The sequence below is a fragment of the Budorcas taxicolor genome, chromosome 24 (genome assembly GCF_023091745.1).
Source record: "Budorcas taxicolor isolate Tak-1 chromosome 24, Takin1.1, whole genome shotgun sequence".
NCBI classification, from domain to species: Eukaryota; Metazoa; Chordata; class Mammalia; order Artiodactyla; family Bovidae; genus Budorcas; species Budorcas taxicolor.
This window is the reverse complement of record NC_068933.1, coordinates 14,312,036-14,337,062: the sequence shown is the minus strand read 5'-3', so window position 1 is coordinate 14,337,062 and position 25,027 is coordinate 14,312,036. Positions and strand designations below refer to the sequence as shown.

The window sequence follows — 25,027 nt, the reverse complement described above, 5'->3', positions numbered from 1 at the left end:
CAGATGACAGCAGCCCCTCAAATGGTTACACCCTCAGCTACTGATAAGGGTTTAAATAAGGTTAAGGACGCGCCGCTTGGCCCAGGTACTGCACTAGTATCTAAATAATGCTGTCTTGTCAGTTCATTGCTCCTTGTGTTCCTTGGCAGTGGGCAGTGTTACAAAGTGAACTTTTACTCACTCGGAAAACAGAGGCTGTAAACACCTGCCCCACCGACGGGATGGCAAGAACGTTGCTTCCACGAGCCGCCAGCCTGCTCCCTCCTTCCCGACCTTCGGGTCGCCCTTTAGGATGGGGATTCGGTAGGGTACCTGCTTTCCCCTCCTGCCGCCAACCAGCTGACGCCTGGAGCCCAAGCTGGCGCCCCCAGAGCCCCTCGCCCCCGGACCCCCCGGCTCGAGTGGTTTGAACGCCCGGGTGCGCGGGCGGCACACTCACGAACAGCCGCTTGTTGCTCCCGCGGCCGCGATGTGGGGAAGTGAAAATGAAATTGACTTTTCTGAGAAATGATGAAAGCGGCGCTGCCGGCCAATGAACGGCGGCGGCGGCGAACTTCCGCACCTCCCGGCCGGGCGGCTCGCGGCCTCCCCCCGCCTGCACCTCCCGGTTGCACAAGCTTGAAACAAACACTGGGGAGGAAGGGCGGAGGGAGGAGGGCGGAGCGGGGGGGGCGGGGGGAGCGCGGAGGGCGGGCTGGAGCGAGCCAGGCTCCGGGAGGGCGGGGGGCGGGGGGATTTCCAGCCTCGGCGCTTCGCAGTTTCCTCTCCTTGTTTTGCTTTCGATCTGGACTGTTCTCAGGCAAGCCAGGGAGTAACTTTTAGTTTTGCTCCTGCGATTATTCAACTGACGGGCTTTCATTTCCATTTCACACACCCTAGCAACACTTAAGCCTTGCGGAATTGTATTGGTAGCGTGAAAAAAGCACACTGAGAGGTAACATTTTTTTTCAAATAATAGTCGGGACTATGCGTGTGTGTTTTTCTCGAGGGCATGTTTAGGAGGACTGGAGGGGATGTGTGTGTGTGTGTGTGTGTGTGTGTGTGCGTGCGCGCGTCCTGATGGTTTGACACGATGTTTTGCAGACGGAAAATGCTGAGGTTCATAAATATTAATACTGATTTTTGGAGGAACAGTCGGCGCTGTTATGGATCATCTGGTTTTAGGGGAAGCAGGTTCGGTTGCTGCTGCTGCTGCTGCTGCTGCTGCTGCTGAGGCTGCAAGGAGGAGGAGGAGGAGGAGGAGGAGGAGGTTGGTGGAGGTTTAATTTCACTTTTGGATTTGCAGATGCGGAGAGCTGGCTCCATGGACACAGACCTGCTCTGTGCGATCCTGCGCCCCAGGTGTTGTTTGTGGGGAAGCAGGTCCGCTGGAGTCGGGCCTCCTTTTAAAAACAACATGATCGCGTGCATGTCTGTGCGTGTGTGTGTGTGTGTGTGTGTGTGTGTTTACAGATGCCGGCGCCACGGGATCCGAAGGACGGGAGCGGGTCGTTCTCTGCGCCCGGCGGCGGCGCCTCTCTCCAGGCAGCCTCTGGCGTAAATAGGCAGGAACCCGCCGTCCGCCCGCAGCCTGCGCCCCGCGCCCGGGCCGGGAGAGGCACCACCCGCCGCGGCCGAAGGAAACTTGATGGGGCGCCCGGTGGCAGTCCCCGGGGCTCGCCCACCCTCGGGGCTCGGGGAAGGGTCGCGGGCATCGGGTGCCAGCGGCCGGGGGCCGGGCTCCGATCGGGGCTGCGCGCGGGGCCTGGCCGGCGCGCCCGGCTTCCTGGGGGCTGGGCCGCTGCCGCCACCGCCCGGGAGGGACGCGGCGTCCTCCTTCCCGCCGGCTAGCGCCCGGCCTGGCCCTGGGGCTTTGTCGCTGCACTTGTCCCCGCGCGGGGCTGGCGTGGTGGTGGTGGGGCGGCTCGGGCGGCGAGTCCCGGGAGGGGTCAGCGGTCCGGGCCGCGGCCTAGCGCCGGGCGCCTCCGGGTCCCCGCGGGCGCCCCCCGGGCCGGCCTCGCGCGCTCGGCCTGACCCGCCTCGGCTACGGAGCGGGCAAGGTGGGGGCGGGGAGCCTCCGGGGACCGAGCGGCGCCCCGCTGGCAGGCCCGGGGCAGGGGGTGCCGGCGTCCCCAGGGGGTTCCGGGGCGCGGGCGGCGGCGGGGTGGGGACGCGAGTGCCCGCCCCGCGCCCTCCGACCCCGCTCGGGGCGCAGAGTGGCATTCGCCAGCCGGCCGAACGTGGTTGGTGCAAAGCCGTGGCCGCCACTTCCTTTCCGCCTCGCGGGCCGGGCTTGCCCACCAAGCGATGCCCGCCGCGGCCCATCGTGGCGCCCGGCTGCTCGCGGTGCCAGGGAGCCGGCTCTGAGAGGGCTCGGGCAGCCTTTTGCAAGTTGAAAGGGTTTCAGGACGCAGCTCACCGTCGCCCCCCCCGCCCCGCCCCGCCCCCAGGACGCACCGGCATCTCAGTTTGGGCCCCAGGTGTGGCTGCGTGGGCCGCCCTCACCCCCTACCCCTTTAGAGGGGAAGAAGCGGGAAGGAGGCTGGCAGCCCGAGCCGGGCGCATAAACAGCCTTCCGGGCACCTGGCGAGGCGCCGAGGTCAGCCTGTGTCGGCGGGACCCCTGGTCATCGCTGTAAATGTGACCCTTGGCACTGGCAGTGGAGGTGGCCACGTACTGGCGGCGTGGTTTTCTGTCGTCTTTGCCCCTAAAGGATAGTGTTTGGAACTTGGGGACATTTTCCCCGCTTCCTCCCTGTCCTGCCTCCTCCCTCCAGTGTGGGCATCGGTAATGCGCCCGGTCCTCTGCTCAGAAGAGTGCTGGCATCTTCCCTGTGCCACCGGCCTCCCCGTCGCTGTGACTCGGTCTGCTTTTGATGAATGGCGAGGGAGGGTGGAGGAGAGTTACATTTCCTGTTGTGGATTTTCAGGAATCACCAAGGTTGCTGTCAAGCCTGCATTCGTTTATGAGTTTTCAGACCGACTGCAGATAACATTGAGGACTAAGCAGCGTGCGCTTTGCTTTTTGGTGCTTAAGGGCAGGTACAGAGAAGGGCCTGGTGACAATCTGGAAGGGAAGGTAGATGGTCTTGACGTTAGGCAGATGCATGCTCTCCTCGCCACGACCTGGAAGATGACCCCTATTTACCTTCATGCACCCGAACTCAGGATTTTCTCACACCACCCCTATCACTCCTTTTTCGGAGAGGGAAAGGACAAAATCCTGGAAAAACTTGTGTTTTCTAAGGAAACTTCAGTAGATGGAATATTGAGGACTTCATGTGGTATTTTTTAATACCTTGAAAAATGTATTGATTGATGGGGCAAAGTCCAGAATTTCACTATAATTAGTGAATGGTTATAATTTATAACAGCCTGTTGTGTAAGAAGTTAGATTTTGGCCTCCTGGATCCCAGTTCTTGTCTGTTCTGATTTGTGACTGCTTCTTAATATTAAACATCTACATTTTTCATTCTAAATGAGTTGGTTTTTTTTCTTTTGTCCTTCAAAAGTTAGAGGTAATTCTGCACACTTCAGACTGACTTACCTGTTAAAGTGTCATGATAATTCAAACTAGGGGTTTGTGGCTAAACTGGAGACGGATATGGTGAACCAAAGTCCTGATAGCTCCAGGAACCATGACCCAGTCTCTCCCTTCCTCTGCTTTCCCGTATACTTTATTAGGCAGATATTCAGTATACCAAAGCTAGTTCAAGGTGTTTGAACTTAGTAGTGGAAACTTTAAAACTTTGGGCATTTACCATTGGGGAGTTTGATGTGCATAAATTTTGTCATGTCTTCAAGGACACTGTTCTTTTATTCTTGGTGTCATGGCATATAAGCTTCATTGTTTTTAGAGCACTTTCGTGAAACTTTCCTTTTGATAGTGAACAGACCAGTGAACTCTAAATGGGATATCGGGGACATGGTTCTGTTATGTGCTTCATACCAGAAAAAGGCTTAACGCAGATAAGGGACTTTATTCATTTAATAAGTATTCATAGAACATTCACTATGCCCCAGACACAGTGCTGGGTTCTGTGGGTTTAACTGAGAACAGGAAGGGAGTTTCTTTACCTTTTGGGGAAATTGCATTCTAGTTGATGAGCTGACCATACCTAGCCAAAAAATAAATACAGTAAGTACCTTTAGGGGTGAGTTCTATGAAAGGTGATAGTCAAATGTAACTGAATATCTGATAGGGTTGCTTTTGGGAACAAATGAGATACTGTTTTGAAAGAAGGTTGTGTAAGTTACAGCAGTCTACAAATGCGTAAGGCATTCACCTGCAGAATTCTATCAGATCGTTCTTAACTTCCCACTCCAGTATTCTTGCCTGGAGAATCCCCTGGACAGAGGAGCCTGCGGAGGCTACAGTCCCTGGAGTTGCAGAGAGTCGTATGGGACTGACCGACTAACCACGTATGCATTCTTATGCATTCCTAACTTTACAAGTCAGGGAATCATGACTGTGGGTTAAAAACTGACTTTCTTTTAGAGAATTTTCAGTAAGAAGTGATTTTACTTGTTCTGAGAGAATATAGAGAATGGTAAGGAATTAAATACAGAATAACTATTTTATGTAGAGCATTAAAATCTTTAACAAGACATCTGATATTGTTAGTAAGTTTTTTTCTGTCAAAAGTTAGATGGTGTCCATGGAGACCAAATGATATGGAAATAAAAATGATTGGACCAGTGTATTTTCCCTCCTTATATCAAGAAAAATCCTTTCCAAGGTCGTTGTGTTTTAGTGTGAATTTTCTTCCTCGTTGCTGAAGACTCTTCATTATCTGTTATTACGGATATGCTCTTAACTGATTTTAATTTTTGCTATAACATCTTTATTATTTTTGGCCATACCACGGGGCATGTGGGATCATAGTTTCCCAACCAGGGATGGAAACTGAACCCTCTGCAGTGGAAGCTCAGAGTCCTAACCACTGTTCCCCTAGGGGAGGCCCGCTATGACATCCTCAAAGCGAGTCAGTTAAGTTGCGTTTATTGTATGCTCACTATGTACCTGACACTATGTATGTGAAATGATATGTGACAGCATATGTGAAAATAAATGTAATAGGTGGTATGTTTATAATAGATATAAAACACATAAAGGGGTATATATAAATAACACACATTGTTGGGAAATGTCCGTTATTTTTAGCAGTAAAGCCAGTTCTTCTTTTGGTCTGTGTGGGACACATGTTCCTTTGAGCACAGGGGTTGGAAGTTAGGGCCTCTGTCCCTGTTCACCCCATTCGTGCCCTACTTTTGGCCTGGGTGTGATCAATATTCGGCTATAATTTATGCCCAAGGCAGGGTCAAGCAGTGGCCCTCATAGTGGGGGTGGCTGGTGAGAAAGGGAGTGATGAGATTTGATTAAATCTTGATTTTTTTTTTTCACCAAAGAATGTTAAGTTATCTATAGGATCCAGATTTAAACCCAAAGCCAATATTTTATATAAAATACCAAAGGCAATACGGAAATCAAGCCTGCAGGTACCTGAGGCTGGGTGGTGACCCCTCCAGAAGACCCATAGTCAACAGCAGTTTTTCCTCCAAAGATGCTTTTAAGATGATTTCCCATCTTAACAGTTCCATCTTTTGACAAACAGCCTCTGAAACAGATTGTGTTTAGTTAGGAAGACTTTTTGGGCCTGTTTTTATTCCTCAGAAACACACTGCAGTTAGAAATCATGGTTGACCTGAGAACCAGCATCAGCAAATATAGATGATCCAATTCCAACCCAGAGCAGAGAAACTCCATGTTGTAGGCAGCCTGGGCAGCCATTCCTTAGATAAACTGTTAGTCCTGTTGAACCTTCTGAGGTTCTGAAACTAGCTGCCATCTTCCTTTGTCCCCCTATCCGTAACTTTGAGTTCTGCTGGGGGTCCGGGGACCCCAGGATATGAACCATTGCAGTAACCGAGGGGATTATTTTGTTAAATGAATGCAAACGTTGGGTCCTTATTTCATTTGCTTATTAAATATCTGTTCAAGTCAGGGAATCATGACTGTGGGTTAAACACTGACTTTCTTTTAGAGAATTTTCAGTAAGAAGTGATTTTACTTGTTCTGAGAGAATATAGAGAATGGTAAGGAATTAAATACAGAATAACTATTTTATGTATGTCCAAGACGCTGGATAGTGGAAGGTGCATGGACTCAAAGAGCCCAGAGGCTCGAGTTGACTTTCAGTTCTTTTGTTAACTCTCCACTCACTTCTCCTTTCTGGACCTTAGTTTTCCTATCTGTAAGATGGGGCTGCATGGTTCTATCATCTTTGAGGGATGGGACTTATGTGTATCAGAATCATGGAGAGGAGGGGGCTTTTAGAAACTACCCAGACCTTCAGATTTGAGACTCAAGCCCTTGCCTCTCCTTGTCTCTTTCTTGTTGAGAATCCCTCCCCCTATCCCCCGAGTAAGCCTCTGACATTGACCAGGGTGTCCTGGATCCCTATCCCTCAGGTGTGTGGGCCAGAGCAAAGGCAGAGAACCACTGAATCAAGGGTCTCTTCGCAGGGCCGAATCTCTTCATGTTTTTTTCATTGGCTCCCAGGTCAGGCTATGCAGGACGAGGACAGCAAGCAGGTGGAACTTGTTATCCACCTTTTAGGCAGCTCTTTGAATAGGTAATCTGTGGCCCCTCCCCATTGACTCTGCCTGCTTTGACCTTGCTTGTCATACAGAAATGGGATCTGTAGTATGGTTGTGATATTTTGAATTTTCGGCTCTGAACAAGCAGAGGAGCATTGTGTTTCATGAGCCTGTCTCTCTCTAGGAAGGCCACAGAGTCATGGGTTTGTTTGTTGTTTGTTTCTGTTTTGGCTTATATTCCCCCTTATCAGTTTAGTATTCAGCTTTAATAAGCCAGCAAGAACGAGTCAGGCAGTACTGCTCCGTATGTCCCATGCCCTGTGTGCATACCTTGTAGCCCCACACTTATGAGATGAGAAGGCTGTGTCGTTCTTTCTGGTTCTAAGCATTTTTATATCAGGGGCAAGGCTAATTTAGTTCAACAAAATACCTTGCTTTAGAGTTCTGCGTGATAAAAGCCGGTCCAGTTTTGATTAAACATTTTTGAGAGTTAACCAGTTGCTCTGTCAGTTTCATGAATAATTTCTTTTCCAGCATCCTTAGCAATCCGTTGCTGTCTGTGTAAGAGCATTTGATACTCACAAACCTAATGTGATCAAAGGAAAGATGAGCTTCCCATTTCATCTATTCTTTTTGAGCTTACAGATGTCAGGTTTTTGTAGGAGCCAAAGAAATACCTTCTAGATAGAAGACGTGCTCCTGGCCCCATGAGCTTAGAATCCAGCGGACTTTCCCCTGTCATGAGGTTGATGTTTTGAGTGAGGAGAAGCTACATACATGTTTCAAGTCATATCTAACGTGTTACTTTTGAAGAGCTTTTCCCATGCTCCTTGCCCTAAAATTGTTGAAGGCGATGAGAACAATGACAGTGGTGGACCAGAGCGTCCTGGCACCTGATTAGGGTGTCAGTGGGTGTGGGGGGTGGTAGAGTATGAGTGGGGAAGGTGACAGTTGAGGGAAGGAGGTGATGAAAAAAGAGACGAAGGTGTAGAGTAGAAAATTATTGCCTCTTGAACTGTTGAGTGAGAGAGAGTGAAGAGGGAGTCAGACAGGTAGACTTTGTGTCCGCCACAAATGTCATTGAGACGTTTTTGCAAGTAAAGAGACAAGCTGGTAGTTAATTGATAGTAAATGCAGAACAAGTTGAAATGCTAGAGGACCCTCCACTTCTAACTTTGGAGTTTGGCCTTTTTTTTTTTTTTTCCTGGGGGATCAAATTACTGGGCATGGCCAACTTTAGACAAGTAAACAGGAGGCTGTGAGTGGTCACTCTTTGGGCATGGTTGAAACCACGTTAGAGGTGGTATTGGAGCCAGAGAGGATGGAGGAATTGGTGCCCTGACCTGAGGCCTTAAGACTCAAACTCAGTTACCTTTAGAGGCAACCACAGCCCCCTCAAAGAAGATAACATGTTGATGAAATGGATCAGCAGTACTGTCATAGCCCTTAAGCTGTCCCCTCCCCCATGCTCGTCTTCCTTGCTGCTCTTTTATTTTTGCCAGGTTGTAGGAGGTAAGTAGGGAATCCGGAAAAGAGAATCGGCACAGGGTTAAGACTGAGCTATGGATGCCATCGCTGGTACTGCGGTCACTATAGTTTGGAAACTAAGCGCTAGGTACTGTAGCTGGGGTATTGTACTTTGAAATAAACTTTCTGGAATACAGTTAGGCTGTGTACACTTAATGTCTTAAAAATGTTGAGCTCTCTGTTCCAGTAATCCTACTTCTAGGAACCTACAGATGTGAAGTAACAAGAAGCAGAACAAAGATTTATGTACAGGGATGTTTACTGTTCACTTCTGTTATACTGAGAACTCGGAAACACCCTAAATCCCCAACAATAGGAGCACATTTAAATGCGGTACAGCGCACCAGGCCCTGAGTACAGATAGCTGATAAAATTCATGCTTTTGCATTTAATGATGGGAAGGTATTTGGGGTGTATGTTGAATGGAGAAAAAGAGGATTTTCAACTGTGACCTTAATTTTGTTTTTAAAACGTGTGTGTGTTTGTATATATATCATTAAAAAAAAAAACTGGAAGGAAACATTTGGATGGTGTGTTTATGGATGTTTGGCTTTCTCCCCCAAATTTAATACAACAACACAATTACTTTTTTTTTTTTCACAATTAATTTATAACCAGAAAAATATTCTCAAGACGACTCTGAAGTGTCCCCGTTAACCTCATCCCTGGTAAATGTGGATGAGGACAAGTAAATCGGATGTTGCTAAGGAGGGTGTTGTTCATGAACTTGGCCATTCCCAGGCCCTCTCTGCCTTAATGTACAGAGCCAGGCTCTAGAATCAGAGCTTTCCCAGCCAGTGAGTGCCTAGATATGCCCTTGTCCTGATTCAGCTCTTACGGCTTCAAGATACCGAGATAGATGGTTCCTTTGGGAGGCTGGGACGCATTGTTTTATCAGCAACTGTGGAGGGTCTGAGATGTTACCCGCTTCACAGATATGCCCTCTGTGTATGTGACGGAAGCACCTGACAAGGGGGTAGGAGGTGAGAGTTCTTTCTTGATTTTTACAACCAGGTCAGCAGCCAGAGAGATGCTATGGTGTTGGCCCCCATACCTTGAAGTGATACCACTGGAAACTGATGGAACCTGGGTGTGGATTACCTTCCATAGACGGCATCAGAACGACCATCCCTCTCCGCTGCCAATGGTCCGGGGTTGGGGGGAGGCGGGTGGGTAGAGAGATTGTGTGCGCGCTCAGTCACTCAGTCGTGTCTGACTCTTTGCGACCCCATGTATTGTAGCCCACCAGGCTTCTCTGTCTGTGGGATTTCCCTGGCAAGAATAACTGGAGGGGGTTGCCGTTTCCTATTCCACGGAAACTTCCTGACCCAGGGATTGAACCCTCTGCTCCTTTCCTCTTCTGAGTCAACATCCTCACCTTTTGGAACATAAGGCTCTTACAACTACAGGTGTCCATGAGGTCATGGCTTTGCCCCTTTTGAAATGTACATGCTTAGAGAGGTAGGACCTCCTGAGACCCTGCAAACTTAACGCAGGAACCTAGTCAAGGCTGTAACCATTTGGCCCTCTTGAGAAGATTAGAGAAGTCTGATTATCCTTCTGGAGCAGGGCAGTTAGTTTAGACAAATGGCTAGAGATCCGATTCTTGTGGTAGGTGAAGAATAAACCGTTTCGAGGGGAAGTGAATGCAACCTGCCCTGTCTTATGTACACTGTCTTTGTACCTTGTTGGTTCCTGTGTCACAGGTGGCTTGGCTGTTTCACAGGAGCCCTGAAATCCGGGAGGTTTTATTTTCCCCACATAGCAAACTTTACAAATCCCCATGGGATTCTCCATGGGGAGATTCTAAATGGGATTGAGACTCTGTGTGTCTCAATCGGAGTGTGATTGAGACTTTCTGACTTTCCATAACTGAAGAAGCCTCCAAATCTGGAATTTGTGTCTGGAAAAATTTTTAGAATAGTTTTGATTCCTTTATAGACATGGGAGAGGTTTTTTTAGATGGGTTATGAAACTGGGGTTGGGTGTAACCATTAGGGGTTTAGAGGGAGAATGCCAAAGCACAGCTGATAAGAAAGAATATTGATTAGGACAACACTATCCAATACAGATAGAATGTGAGCCACATGTATAATTTTTAATGTTCTAGTAGCCACGTTAGAAAAGTAAAAAGAAGCACATGCTCAGACACTCAGTCATATCCGACTCTTTGGGACCCCATGAACTACAGCCCACCAGGCTTCTCTGGCCGTGGAATTTTCCCAGCAAGAATGCTGGAGTGGGTTGTCATTCCTCCTCCGGGGGATCTTCCCAGTCCAAGGATTGAACCCGTGTCTCCTGCGTCCTTTGCATTGGCAGGCAGTTTCTTTATCCCTGATCCACCTGGGAAGCCCCAAAAGAAGTAGGTGAAGTTAATTTTAATGCCCTATTATTTAGTCCAGTGTGTCCAGAAAATTATCCTTTCAACATGTAATTATTAATGAGATAATTTACTTACTTTTTTTTCATGCTGACTCTGCAAAACCCACTGTTACCTTTTATACCTTCAGTACATCTTAATTCAGTCTGGCCAGGTTGCAGCGGCCATATGGCTGGTGGCTACCATATTGGACCGGGTAGGACTTAGGAAATGAAGCAAGTTGTGAAGAGAAATATAGGGAAATACAGCGACTCAATCTGAAAGAACCAGGAAAAAAAAGGAGAGTTAGAGCACTCATTTGGTTATAACCGCGTCTCCCCGTGTGTCCCCTGCCAACCCTACCTCCTCTCATCTTAAAATAACCCCCGTTTCTCTTGAAATAATAAGATGCTCCGAATCTCTTCAGAAGCAACACACCGTGGGTGCCGTTCCTTTGGCCATAGTCCCAAACACCTTGAATATTTTCCACCCTTTTGAAGTGCTGTGAAAAACGTTGATTCCCTGGATTTTCCCGTTTGCAACACCTCCCTGACCAGGTTATCTGAGACCTGGGATCGTGATGTATTTCCTTGCATTCCCCACCCGTGCTTGATATGCAGTAAGCACTGGGTAAATATTTGTTGATTTGATTTTCAGCCCGAGAGCGAAGGTTAGCTCCGAAGGCTGGATTCCAGCTCAAGATGGATGGACGAGACCTCTCTTGTGTTACAAACCTGGTGGTATATGTATGGAGGCCGGAAACCCTGGGATTTGTCACTTTGCGTTAGCAGTTATCACTTTGTATTAAGGAGTTCAATATCCAGAAGGTGGAAAAAATGGTCTGGTTTTCTCCTTTGGACCGAGGCCTTTACAGAAATCTTATCACTCGATTCCTCTGACATTTATGTTCCGATGCTGATAGTAATACCTTCCGGTACATGTAAATAAGCTCTAGTTGCTGAGAAACCAGAGGTATACATTTGGGAGCTGCTACTTTCTTGGTGGGTTAGTTATTAATAATAACTTTGTTATTAGCAAACTTTCAGCCCATAACTTATAGGCAGGGAAGTTCTTTTGAAGTCAAGCCCTGGTATCTTAACAGTAGTCTTCATTTGTCCTCTCTGACTGTAATTGTTGGGGAGAAGCAACAGACGTAGCCACAGAGCCCAGGCAATTTATTTTTCCTGAAGCCTTACCTAAGAACTGCTTAGGTAGCTTTTCTCTGTGAGATTAAATACGACCTTCACTGAATCATGTTAGCAGGGCCAGCAGCTAGAAAAATAAAGACTAAACCAAACCTTCAGCAAAGAAATTCCCAGCTGCTCAGCGGGTCAGAGCTTTCTTGATTGCTTTCTTCCAATGAAAACACTGTAGATGAGTTTTAAGTGAATTCTAGTAGGTTTGGGGATTTGCAACTGACAGAAGAACAGGAAAGTATAATCTCACTTTAAAATCGTAATCCTGAGGTAAATCTTGATTGACTCTTTGGGGGGATGTTGGGATTTCGTTCATATGGGAAAACTTCACTTGTGTGCACTGTTGAGCTGACTTGGAATGTCAAGGTCCTCAGGGATGAGGGGACAGAGAAATGAGAAGCTGGTGGCCCCAGGGGATGCCCTGGGTTCGTGGGGTGCTCTCGGTGGCCCTGAGGACTGACACGGATGGCACCCCTTTCTTCTCTCCGTTATAGAAGCGAAGTCCAAAGGCCCCAGGAGGCAATGTGGGTGAACTACTATTTCCCCTTTGGGGTATAGCTCTCCTGGTGATTCAGGAAGTCAGAGTGAGTTTAAAATATTATAGGAGAGGGTTTATTTATTTGCCTCGCTTACAGGTGCTTTGAATGCATTGTTTTTGTTTTTTCTCTCAAAGTCAAGGTGCAAGTCGGGTTGCAGTCTGGGCAGTGGGGTCGGTCTGGACCCTGAAACGAAGGAGTGGGCAGTTTTGATCGTTCATCCAGTTGCTGTTTACTCTACAGTTGTGTACTCAGTTCTGACTCCATGTCGGGAGAGGACGTATAGAAAGGTAGAGAAGTCTTCAGCTTGGAACTGAGTGAGCTCGGCAGACGGTATGTGTTCCCTGCAGTGAGGAGCCTTGGTCTGGGCGGCCGAGACCTCAGGTTAAAGAAGTGACTTGCGGTGTCTGCATCATCAGTGGGCCACCCAGCACCGTCTCAGGTTGTCTGGGAGACCACAGTGCGGGCGCGGCACGTTTTGGGGCCAGCTATTTTATTTTCTAAGGGACAGATTCTCAGTAAAGCTTATCACAGGCGTAGAACAAGGTCTTGTTTCATTGTTCTGGCTGGTTCTCTACCGTTTTCTCTCCCTGGGTTTGGCGCCTTGCTTCTCCATTCCCTCCTTGCTTTGCCATTGTCTGCTGTCCTTTGTCATGAAGTGTCTGAGCCTTGACGGTGGTTATCTCCGCTTTCTACTTCCGCTCCCCTCTGAGGGCAGACTGGAACTGGCCGTGCTGCTGCTGACACACAGCTCAGAATCCCTCCCTGGAGGTTTGAGCCAGGAGAACCTCGATCCTCACATACCTCGCATGGCTTGAGATGACATCACCCTGAAGGGGAAATTGGCCCATATTCAATTTTGAAAATCCATCCTTTTTTGTGCATGTGTATATGTGGTCAGTAGATTACCTTCAGGTTACCTGAAAGTAAAGTATGACTATTGTCCACGACAGGGCTCACGGAAACAGTGACAGCAAGCAGTGAGTTCATGAATGCATCTGGTCATTGGTTTTTTTTTTTTTTTTACTATGGTAAAAGTTACATAACACAGAATTTCCTATTATAAACATCTGTAAGTATACAGTCCAAGGGCATAAAATTCATTTACAGTGTTTGCAGCTATCAGCACTGTCCTTTCCTAGAACCTTTTTTCATCATCTCAAACAGAAACTCTGTACCCATTAAATAAAAACCCACCTCCCTCTGCATGGACAGCCACCCTTCTCCTTGCCTCCTCTAGGTACTTCATATAGGTGGCATCAGACAATATTTGTCCTTTTGTGCCCGGCTTACGTCACTCAGCAGAATGCTTTTCAGGTTCATCCAGCGTTGGAGCATGTGTTAGAATGTCTTTGCTTTTAAAGACTGAAATTGATCCATTCATCTCTCGATGGGCCCTCGGGGTTGTCGTTACCACTGGCTATTGTGAGTCATGCTGGTGTGAGCTCTGCTGTAAGAAGTATCTGTTTGAGTCCCTGCTTTCAATTCTTACAGTCCAGTGGGTCACTCTAGGTTTAACTTTTTGAGAAGTTTGAGAAGTTTGCCATAGCACCTGTACCACTTTACATTCCCATCAGTAATGCACAAGGGTTCCAGTTTCTCCGTATCCTAGCCAGAATTTCTTCCCTTGAATTTTTTTGGTAATAGCCATCCTAACTGGTATTTGACTGTCTCTGTGGTTTTGATTTGCATTTCCCTAATGGCTGGTGATGTTGAGGATCTTCCCACATGCTTCGTGGCCATTTGTATATCCTGTTTAGAGAAATGTTTCTTCCAGTCCTTTGCCTGTTTTTGAACTGGTTGCTTTTTGTTGTTGTTGAGTTATAGGATTAAGTCATTATTTTATGGGTTCCAAAGTCTAGTCTGAAAGCTCAAAAGATACGCTCTGAAATACTAGTATGGTCTGAAAACACAGAACATTCTCCCTTGTTACAGTATGTATATAACATGTAGTATAAAACCAGTGAAAATTTTTCAGAATTTGAATTTGAAAAATTTTGAGATGTTGTAGAGCTGATAAAACACCTATTGAAGAATTAAATTATGCTGAATGAATTATATCAGAGTGGACTCTGAAATGGGGAATCAGCTAAGGGTGCTTCATGTTTACAGCTGGAGAAATCAAGCAGCCTGCCCAGGGTCACGTGGCCGGACTAAGTCCTTAGTACATTTTGTTGAAATCAGTAGTAAAGAGTTGATTTTTTTCTGTTACATTTTGAATCCTAAATTTCTGGTAAGAGAAAAAGCATAATGCTTGAATATGTAGTGAATTAGTTGTATCAGCTACTCATATGGTCGTCTCTGACTAATATAAGTACCTTCAATACTTGGGGCTCATAAAAAGACCCTAGGGTTCAGTACTTTTGAGGTATTTTGGATAAAACTGAGTAAAAGCAGCCTCAGAATAACATTCGGGGGCATGCAAATTTATACATAATACTCTCAGCAGTGGTTTGATAACTACCATTTGAGCAGATGAAGCAAAATAGTATTGTTATTACAAGTCTGCTGGGAAAAATGAATGAAAGCATTTGTGTATTTATTGTGAATAATTGACAAAATGAGAAACCATATATTTGTCCTTAATAAGAGCTATAGTAGACGACAAATTCAGTGAAATGTCAACTTTACAGTAACAAATTTATTGTTGGTTTACTTTTGTGTTCTGCTCGAATTTTCTGCTTCACTCAATCCTTTTGAGAAGTTGGTCTTTATTGACTAATGTAGCCTGACAAGATCATATATGGATAATAACTCAGAGTGAACTGTAAATAATTGGGAAGCAGATAGATAGCTGTAAAAATCTGTATTCCCTTCAGGCTTGGGGCCCAGACTTTGAAAAAAGTCTGTAAAACTAGCCTCAAGTAGCTATGAAAACAAATATGATGTTGAAGTTAAGTTGAAGACTCCTTCCTGCAGACAAATATTTTAAATACAACTTTCAGCAGAGTTAATTCCTTCAACAGATGTTTCTGGACTGCTGGTGTAGAGATGGAAAATTGACAATTCCAGCTTCTCACGGAGCTTATCATTTAGTTAGAGACAGGCAGGGAAATAACTATCTGTAGGAGCAAAAAGAACAAAAGATGTGCTTAATGGAAGCACAACAGCAAAGGCTATGAGAAGAAATTGGCAGGGGCTCTATCTTTGACCAGGGCAGTGGAGGCGAGCTTCACTGCATTTCCACCAGCTGTAGGAACAGGGCAGGTTCAGCCAGTTTCCTGTGGGGGCTCAGGGCATCTTTTGGTTGAAAGAGCAGTAAGAACAAAACCATGAAGGGTTGGAAATTCCTTCCACTCACTCTTGGTGGATGGAGAGTTCTCTTGTTTGATGGGAGCAGACGGGTCAAGGGAGTGTCAAGGATCATTCCTGGTAGGCACGAACACTTCCTTCAGTGCATGTGTTCCTGTGTTTACTAGCAAGGAAAGGCCTTATTCTGAGTTATAGAGCAAGTTTTGGGGGAGAAGGGTCATTGGGGATTTGGAACATCTCCCCACTCCTTACATTTTAGAAGATGATATAGGTAGTGACTTTTTAGCAGTTGGAAGTCAGCTGTGAGCCTGCCATGCTTAAGAGAAGATAGAAGGGTTAAGAATGATGCATGCCTTTCATTCATAGATACACGGGCACTGCAGGAAGGACCAGATTCTGCTTTTGATAATAACCAGGCCTGTCTAGGAGACGTTTCTGTATGTTTCTAAGAGGAAGTGATGCAAAGGTACAAAAATACTTTTTGTATCTTCTGTGTGTTTTGATTTGGCTTTTAGTGAGAGAGGAGTTATGATGACTAGGTTCACAATACTTAAGTAAGGGGGCGATAGAGACTGCTGCTGTTAAGACAGATGAGAAACTCAAGTTAGAGAACCAAGATGATGGCCCAGGTGCCCCCAAGCCAGAACTTGGCACAGCAGAAGTGTTTAGGGTGAGGCGTCCCAGCGGCTCCAGGAGTGACTGGATCTGGCTTCATCCCCGCAGCGGGACTTGCGGTTGGCATCGTATCCGCGGTGCACTTGGCCGTGTTATCTGAGTGGCATGATGGAAGAGCCTGGAAGGGCTGCCTCATGGAACCTTAGGGGCGAGCCTCAGTTACTCAGGAAGCCTGGGGGAAGCCGCGTGTATGGGTGCACCCAGTGGGACTTCTTCCCATCTGCATGTGCCCCCCACCCTCCCTGCCAACATAACCAGGTGACAGGGCAGAGGCCGTTACTAGGTTAACGGCTGCAGTGATAGCATTTATTGGATATGTGCTGGGCTCTTTGCTTAAGTTTGAAGGTCTTATTCAAAGGCCCAAGATACTTCTGTGTTATGTTTCAATAGATCACGCTCCAGGTTTCTTATCAACAACTGCCTTTTAGAGCTGATTATAAATTTGGGAGGACCGTCGTGGGAGGGCTCAGCACAACAACTTGGGTATGCCCGGCACTCAAGAAACGCTGGATGAATTAACTCCGGAATGATTGACCTAGTTCTCCCATTTGTCATTTCCTGTCCAGACAGACCTCCTCTGTGGGACCTCAGAGCCAACAGGGCTCCCGAACGGTGTTTTCTAATTCTAATGAGGAGCGAGGCCCCGACAGCAGGTGGGAGACACCTCAGCCACGTGTGCGTGTGCCCCGGGGTGTGTGAGGGTGTCTCCCCTCACCAGTCGGCAGGGACCCTTGTTAAGGTGCAAGGACAAAGGTCTCTCTGTTAGCCAGCCAGCCTCAGGGAGCCTTCCGGCTGTTTCTCGCCCATATCCGCCCATTTTTCCTGGGGCATAGCTTCTCCGAATTACTAATGGTTCAGACATGACACGCTGCGTCCGCCCTTTGCTTTGTTGCTGTGCTCCCTTTGTTTGGAAGTTTTTTCCTTCCTTTCCGCCTGAGGCCTGAGATCCCCTACCTTTCCAAGCCCGCTTCAGATGCCCCCTCTTCTTTGAAGCCCTCTCTTCTGGGTTTTGATGTAATCTAGTAAAACTCCCACAAAATGCCTTCCAGAAAGCTCAGAGTCCTGTGATTGTCAGGTTTATGAAATGACCAGGGTGAGTCCAGTACAGAGAAGAAACCAAGAATCAGTTGTGTTGATGAGTTCAAGCCTGGAGGAGTGTATTATAACTTCAGGCTCATCATGGGAAGCTTTGGCATCTTTGATTTGTTTCTCTAGGATGCCTAATTTTAGAGCTGGGTGTTTTCTGTTCCTGCCTCTGTTGTTATAATGTAACCTTTTTGAGGACAAAGATCATGTCCTGATTGGCTTTATATTCCCCACAGAGCTTTTCACAAGGTTCTGTTTTGAATGAAATGTTAAATAAATGTAATTCAGAAGTTTGCTAACATACTTAACTTGGTTCACCTGCAATGCAAAAAATGTTGTGAAAATGGTACAGTTTTTCTTTTTTGGGGTTGCATGCTTTAGCAATATTCCTCCCCCCTCCCGCTTATTTGTTACTTGTTAATATTGTAGTCCCATCATCACAACATGTGTTTCATGTCATCTGCTTTCTCCTCCCCATCCCCAGTCCCAGTGGGTTTTCCAGGAGGGGTTCAACCACTGTCTTATCAATCTGTAATTACGACATGAGGATTCATGTGCAAAGGACCGTACCTGATCTTTAGGGAAGACGAGTAAGAGACAGTTCCTGCTCGCAAAGACTTCACCCAGAGCTGTGCCTGTTTTCAAGTACATGAAGCTGTGCATTTCAGCCGAGTTTAGATGGTAGGAGGGATGAGTCGGTTGAGACGTCAGAAAGGTGGGTTGGGGCTGAGTTCTGGTGAGTCCAGATTTTACTCACTGGTCATTGTGGAGCCACTGCAGAGTTTCGAGCCGGGTGATGAGACGTTTGGGAAGAGGAACCTGGCCAGCACTGTGCAAGGTGCTCGCTCCAAAACACGGACTCCAGGGACCCTCCTGCTCCTTGGGAGGAATTCTGGGGTGTCCACTCTGCTATCAGGTGGGATGCTGGCTCTGCTCTTCGGAATGCTCTTGGGGGATGTTTTACGGGAGACCAAGGCACTCATCTCATACTTTTCCTCCTAATAGAAGTTGTTCTTTATCTGTTTCTTCCTCATAGCAGCTCTGCCGAGTTGCTATTAAGATCTCTGTTTATAGATGAAGAAGCTAAGATTTGGAGAGGTGACAGGGTGTAAGTGGCGAGATTCCCATCAGGCGTGCTTGACACTAGACCTGTGCTCTCTCCAGCACCTTCTGCTGAAACCAGGAAGGGGGGGAGGGAAGCCAGTGTGGTCCTGAGAAGGGCTGATGGAGAGGGGGACATGGTGACAATACAGTGGATGCCAAATCCAGTTTCCAGGTACTGTTTGGGACTTGGTTAGTGGCAGTAAGTAGCTTTGAAAAATATTTGAAGACATTTCTGCAGCTTGTAAAGGAAAGATGTGTTCTTGAGTCAGGTCTTAATGTATTTGGGGGCGGTTAGCAGTGCTGGCTCTCATTTCCAGTTGGAATTCATCAGTGATTTTTTAAAAAATGCTCTAGGATTTTCATAATTTAGATAAATCTGGAAAGTAACTTATCTGTGCAACTTCACACAGTTTCTCATTTTTTTTTTTACAAGAAAGAACATTACATTAGTATATGTAACAGATTTAGATCATTGTAGTGTGGTGGTTTCTTTTTAATGTTTTAGAAACATTGAAACACCCATGAATAGAATCATTACTGTGGAAGGGTTAGTTTGTGTGTTGGATCTCAACCGGTTTTGAGCAAAAAGAGCTGAACTGAATGGCTCTGTAATATTATACAATAAAAGTGTGGTGGTTTAGTTGCTAAATCGTGTTGGACTCTTTGTGACCCCATGGATTGTCGCCCAACAGGCTCCTCTGTCCATGGGATTCTCCAGGCAAGAATACTGGAGTGGGTTGCCATGCCCTCCTCCAGGGGATCTTCCCGACCTAGGGATGGAACCTGGGTCTCCTGCACTGCAGGCAGATTCTTTACTGACTGAGCACCAGGGAAGCCCCAATAATAATAAGTATAATAATTATAGTAAAAGAGAGAAGGAGAAGGAAGAAGGGGAAGAGGACGAGAAGGAGTAAAAGAAGAAGCATCAGTAGTAACCTTTACTGAGAGTTCACTGGCTGAAGGGACCAGCTCAAAGGAAATCCCCGAAGGAAAAGCCACAGCAAGGAGGAAGCTGTCAGAGACCCTGTGGATGTGGAATGAGGGGAAAAGACAGTGCCCTTCAATGCCAGCCTTTTTCGGAGCAAATTATTTTCAGGCAAGTATCTTTGGGGGGAGCATCAGTTGCACCATCAGTTCAATTGAGTTCAGTCGCTCAGTCGTGCCTGACTCTTTGCGACCGCATGGACTGCAGCACACCAGGCTTCTCTGTCCATCACCAACTCCCGAAGCTTACTCAAACTCGTGTCAACATCATCGGCCAGTAAATGGATTTGAAATCAGATGGCAGCAAACAATTTTGTCATTTTATGCAAATAGGTTTTCTCGGAAGGTTCCAGTATTCTGAATCCCTCTTACTCGACTTTTCTAACTGAAGTAATGAAAACATCCCCGCTTTTCCACGTTCCCTTGTTTGTGTTCCTAGTGGGACAAAACACCCACCATCCATAGGTCACAGAGAATCCTATGGTGGTGGCAGGTAGGCAGTGACTTGGGTGATGTAAAGAGCTTGGAGAATTTAGGTCCTGCCCATTTCCTGCCGTGTTCTTCCTTCCCCAAGCTACTGTGTGTGTCTCAACAATCCACTCTGCGGTCCAGAGTTTTCTCACATGCACCATCTTGTTTAACTTCTCCTGTGCTTTCCCGGGGTACTTGAGGACCGAGAGGTCTTTTCTGGGCGTTTGGATTGCTGGCTTAACCGGATGGCTCCAGAGACACCCACCTATTCATGCGAAGAGGGACAGTCTGAAATGGACTCCCCACTTAACTCCCAAAAGGAGAAGTCACGGCTTTCAGGCTTTGCCTTACTGCAGAAGCAGTGCTCAGAGGACATGCTGACTAAGGGGAAAATAGGGTCGCTTCTTTTCCCGTTTTCCATATGGAAAGGAGGTTTGAACATGCAGTACGAGCCTGAGTCCATATGCTTTGAAATCTGTCCGTGGTTCTTGCTTTGCTGAATTGCAGAATCTGATGCCACCTAGGTACGTGGGTCTGGGGCCAAACACACACAGTGGTCGCAGCACGACTTTAGATTTATGAAGCCTTTTTTAAAAGTCAGTCTGCCCTTCTAGGTCCTTACTGCCTTCTGTGAATTCTTCTAGAAGATACTCTTTTAAAAAGTGATGGATTTTTTTTTTTTAATGCTCTTAGGTTTTTATAATTTAGATATACCTGGAAAGTAATTGATCTGTGCAACTTCACACAGCTTTTTCTCAACTTTTTTTAGAAGAAAGAATATTGCATTTGTATATGTAACGGATTTAAATCATTCCTTGTGTGTTCTGTTTTTGATGTTTTAGAAAACATGTTTCACACATGGTTAAATCGCCTTGAAAACACTTGACTGGGTCATGGCTGGGTCAAAGGATATCCTTTAAAATGTCTGATACCATGGTCAAGCTGTCTGGAAAATTTGTATCTGTTTGTACTCCAACCTATAGCACATTTGAGATGTAAAGCACAATTCTAAGTGTTTTACAGGGTTCCTTTTCTAATCCTTGGAAAGCCCTGTGGGAACAGATAGGGTTGATAACCTGCCCAAGGTCACACAGCTAATAAGCAGTAGAGATGGGCTTTCAGACCAGGCTTGAGTTCACCTCGTGGCCTTTTCTGCTCTGTTACTCCTGTGGCAGCTCTTGTGAGGAAATTAGGCAAGGGATGCTCTGATGATACACTCCTTCCTTCTACGAGTCCCTGGGTGTGATGGGAGCTCTTCTTTTTTGCCCTAAGTTTTTTTAAAATTTAAGTTTATTTTTTTTTAATTGGAGGATAATTGCTTTACAATATTGTGTTGGTTTCTGCCACATAACAACATGAATTAGCCATAGGTACACAGATGTCCCCTTCCTCTTGAACCTCCAGGGAGCATGTAACTTGTGCTCCAGGGAACATCATTCTTGCTGCATCAGATAAGAGAGTTGCAAAACGGTTTTCCTGAGGCAAAACCTTTGGTCTTTACATTCTTTCCAACACTGTACCCTTCAGAAAGTGTTCTCCAAGAAAGGTCTTTGGAGATGCATCCCCTTTCCTCAGCTGTTCCTTGCTCCATGTTTGGCTGGCTGTAGGCAAAAACAGGCAGGAGACAGTGTTAAAATCTTACCCCTATGCACCCTTCTTCCTGCTGTCTTGTTCTTCGTGGAGGTGTTGGGAGGCCCCACGCCCTGCCCATCAGGGATGCCTGTTTGGGGTGGCCTCTGGTGGTTGCTAGCATCTCCTAGGGGACATTGTCAAACAGAGGTATGAAGGTTTTGCAGTTTTGTTTGGGGACTTCAGCTTTTAAACCCTTGGCTACCATACCTGGTGAGACCAGTCATACACACACATACCCTCGAATTATTTTCACCAGTGCAGCCTTGGGGTCATATAAGGTCTAAAGATTTGTTCCTCTTTTAGGAAAAGCCCCAGACAGCTCACTGTCTTCCTGTTCCATCCTTGTTTGTGGGCGATTTGTATTCTTAGTTGCTCCTCCCTCAGAACAGGAGACCCAACAAAACAAAGTAAGGAAATGCTACCACGACTTGGCTCTGTTTTCTTTCTGGGTCTGTAGGCCTGCGGGAATTAAATGCTTGTGTTCCTGAAATGTTCCTGACACGAAGAAGCAACTGTCAGAACTAGTCTGCTGTCCATGAAAAGCTTGGGAAACATACCCATTTTTTAGCGTACATGTTTGAGGGCACGTGTAGACGAATCCTGTCCATTCAAGTCTAAAGCCCGTCTCAGATGCTGGAATCTCATGGTAGTGGAGCTCGGGGATGGAGGATCAGCTTTCCCAGGGACTAAGCCAGACTTTATTTTTTGAGGCTCCAAAATCACTGCAGATGGTGATTGCAGCCATGAAGTTAAAAGACGCTTACTTCTTGGAAGGAAAGTTATAACCAACCTAGATAGCATATTCAAAAGCAGAGACATTACTTTGCCAACAAAGGTCCGTCTAGTCAAGGCTATGGTTTTTCCAGTGGTCATATATGGATGTGAGAGTTGGACTGTGAAGAAAGCTGAACACCGAAGAACTGATGCTTTTGAACTGTGGTGTTGGAGAAGACTCCTGAGAGTCCCTTGGACTGCAAGGAGATCCAACCAGTCCATCCTAAAGGAGATCAGCCCTGGGATTTCTTTGGAAGGAATGATGTTAAAGCTGAAACTCTAATACTTTGGCCACCTTGTGTGAAGAGTTGACTCATTGGAAAAGATTCTGATGCTGGGAGGGATTGGGGGCAGGAGGAGAAGGGGACAACAGAGGATGCGATGGGTGGATGGCATCACTGACTTGATGGACGCGAGTCTGAGTGAACTTCGGGAGTTGGTGATGGACAGGGAGGCCTGGCATGCTGCAGTTCATGGGGTCGCAAAGAGTCGGACACAACTGAGCGACTGAACTGAACTGAACTGAAGCCACAGCTTCTCTGCAAAGGGAACAGTGATAATAGTGTTACCTACCTAACAGGGTTATTGTGAGGGTTGAGGGAGGTAATGTATAAACAGCATAGAGTTTAATACTAGGTGCACATCGTAGCTATTGCCCCCATCATTCTATCACCATCTTTACCTGCTGAGGAATCAGGAGAGCATTTTTTTGGGAGGCAAGTTTGCGTGTTTTCTTTTTTTTTAAGATATATATGTATATATTTTTTTTGGACCATTTTTAAAGTCTTTATTGAATTTGTTACAATGTTGCTTCTGTTTTTTGTGTTGGTTCTTTTGGCTATGAGGCATGTGGGATCTTAGCCTCACCCTCCCCATCAGGGATTGAGCTCATGCCCCTGCATTGGAAGGGGAAGTCCCAAGCACTGGCCCACCAGAGGAGTCACAAGTTAGATTTTTCAATGCGTGTATTTGCAGTCCATGGGGCTGCAAAGAGTCGGACACAACTGAGCGACTGAGCTGACTGATTTATAAACAGTTCAATTCAGTGCATGTAAACGTAATTGGTGGCATTCGGGCATTGGCCTTTTTGGTAGGAAGGTCTCTGGGTCTCCTTGACCTTGGCCATCATAAGCCTTGCTGTGTTTTCTTGCTTCACACTGCCTAGAGGAAGTGTGTGTGCAAGGATGTCCCAACTGAATCTCTACCCAAGTCCCATAGAACCGAAACAGTTCAGAGGTACATTAGACGTCTCACGTGGCAAGGATACACCTGCCCTTTCATTCAAAATTATTTTAAGTGTAAGGGGGTAAAGTTTCCGGACAGTTCCTTGAGTGAATTTGCATTTGTGCCACTTTGAGTCTTTTTCTTTTCACGCAGTGGTTTCTGCAGAGCAGTAGGGCTTATATTAAGTAGAGAATGACTCGCGTGCTTCCTCAATGGATGATGCAGTTCTTATGCTGCATATACTGTGATAAACAGCAACAAATAAATGTGAGTTAACTTGATACTCCTGGAAGTATCCTGTCATAACTTTAATTTTTGAAATCGGATATTTGTAATGTAGGAGAAGGAAAGATGGCATTACAAATATCATTGTAAGGCAACCTTAGGGAAGAAATTTTAAAGAAATTTTGAATCTTATTTAAAGCTTTTCTTGGGCTTCAGAAAAGCCACCACTTTTCTGGTGGCTCAGAAGAATCTGCCTGCCATGCAGGAGGGTTTGATCCCTGGATTAGGAAGATCCCCTGGAGCAGGGAATGGTTAACCACTCCAGTACTCTTGCCTGGGAAATCCTGTGGACAGAGGAGCCTGGTGGGTTACAGTCTGTGGAGTCGCAAAGTGTCAACATGACTGAGCGACTGACACTTTCACCTTACACTGTAAATAAATATTTTATGTATGACATTGGTAAAGTAAAATGTTTACCTATTGCTTGGTGGAACTAATGTAAAGGCAATAATAATTTTTAAATGGCTACCTAAGATGTCAAATCTTAAAATATTCAGCAAAAGCATTCCCTCACTTTGTACTATGCAAAACCAATCTGTATTAAAGTTTTCCATTTCAGGACTGAAAATGTGCTGTTACTAACTCAAGCATGGTGTGTGCCTGATTAGTTTATAATGTAAGTACAGTTTAAGGAAGAAGATGCTGATTGCCTTGTATAACATGGGAACAATATATTGCAAGGATTGAAATAAGTTGAAATTAATTACAGACCCCAAATCCCTTCTTTGCAATCCAAAAAGCTCTGAAAACTGAAAGTTTTTTATCATGACTCATTTGTCTGTATAGTCTGCCCCGAACTGGCATGAAGCTATTTATAGCTTTTACTAATCCCAGTCAGTGTGAATGTTCCTGTTTTACTGCAGAAATATTGCTGTATTAGATTAAGTGGATCTGCTCTAGAGATTGCTGGGGGTGTTATGTTCTATATGTTATATGCACCATATCATCTCTCTACAATCCCAAAGCTGCTAAATTCTAAAACATATACGGTCCAAGGATTTTGAATAAAAGAGCAGTTATCTCCTATGACCTGAAGACCCCCTTATCCTGCTTTTTATTCCCTCCATAGTCTCTCTTTACATCTGTTTAGAGGCAAGGTATAATTATTAGTAATGCCCCATTCATACTCAGAAGTGTTCCATTTTGGACCACAAATAATATGGTCACTATACTGACCATCTGTGTATTCTGGGTAATGGAGGAGGCAGTGGTGATGGGCCTCAGTAAGTTTCTTGTGAATTTCCATATATACCACTTTGAAATAAATATGATTCCAGATTATATCTTGAAACCCTAAAATAATAGAAAGCAGTGCTTATAAGAAATAGTTTTTTAAATGTAAAA

The 25,027-nt window shown here is 46.0% G+C and overlaps 1 protein-coding gene across 1 annotated transcript in view; it reads left to right on the top strand.

The window, feature by feature from the left end:
* Positions 1 to 763: 763 nt before the first annotated feature.
* The window catches only part of IRF2 (interferon regulatory factor 2), an 83,834-nt gene continuing 59,570 nt past the window's right edge, over positions 764 to 25,027 (top strand). The window contains exon 1 of the mRNA XM_052661365.1: positions 764 to 934. The gene's annotated coding sequence lies outside the window, so the exon portion shown is untranslated. The remainder of the gene's footprint in view (positions 935 to 25,027) is intronic.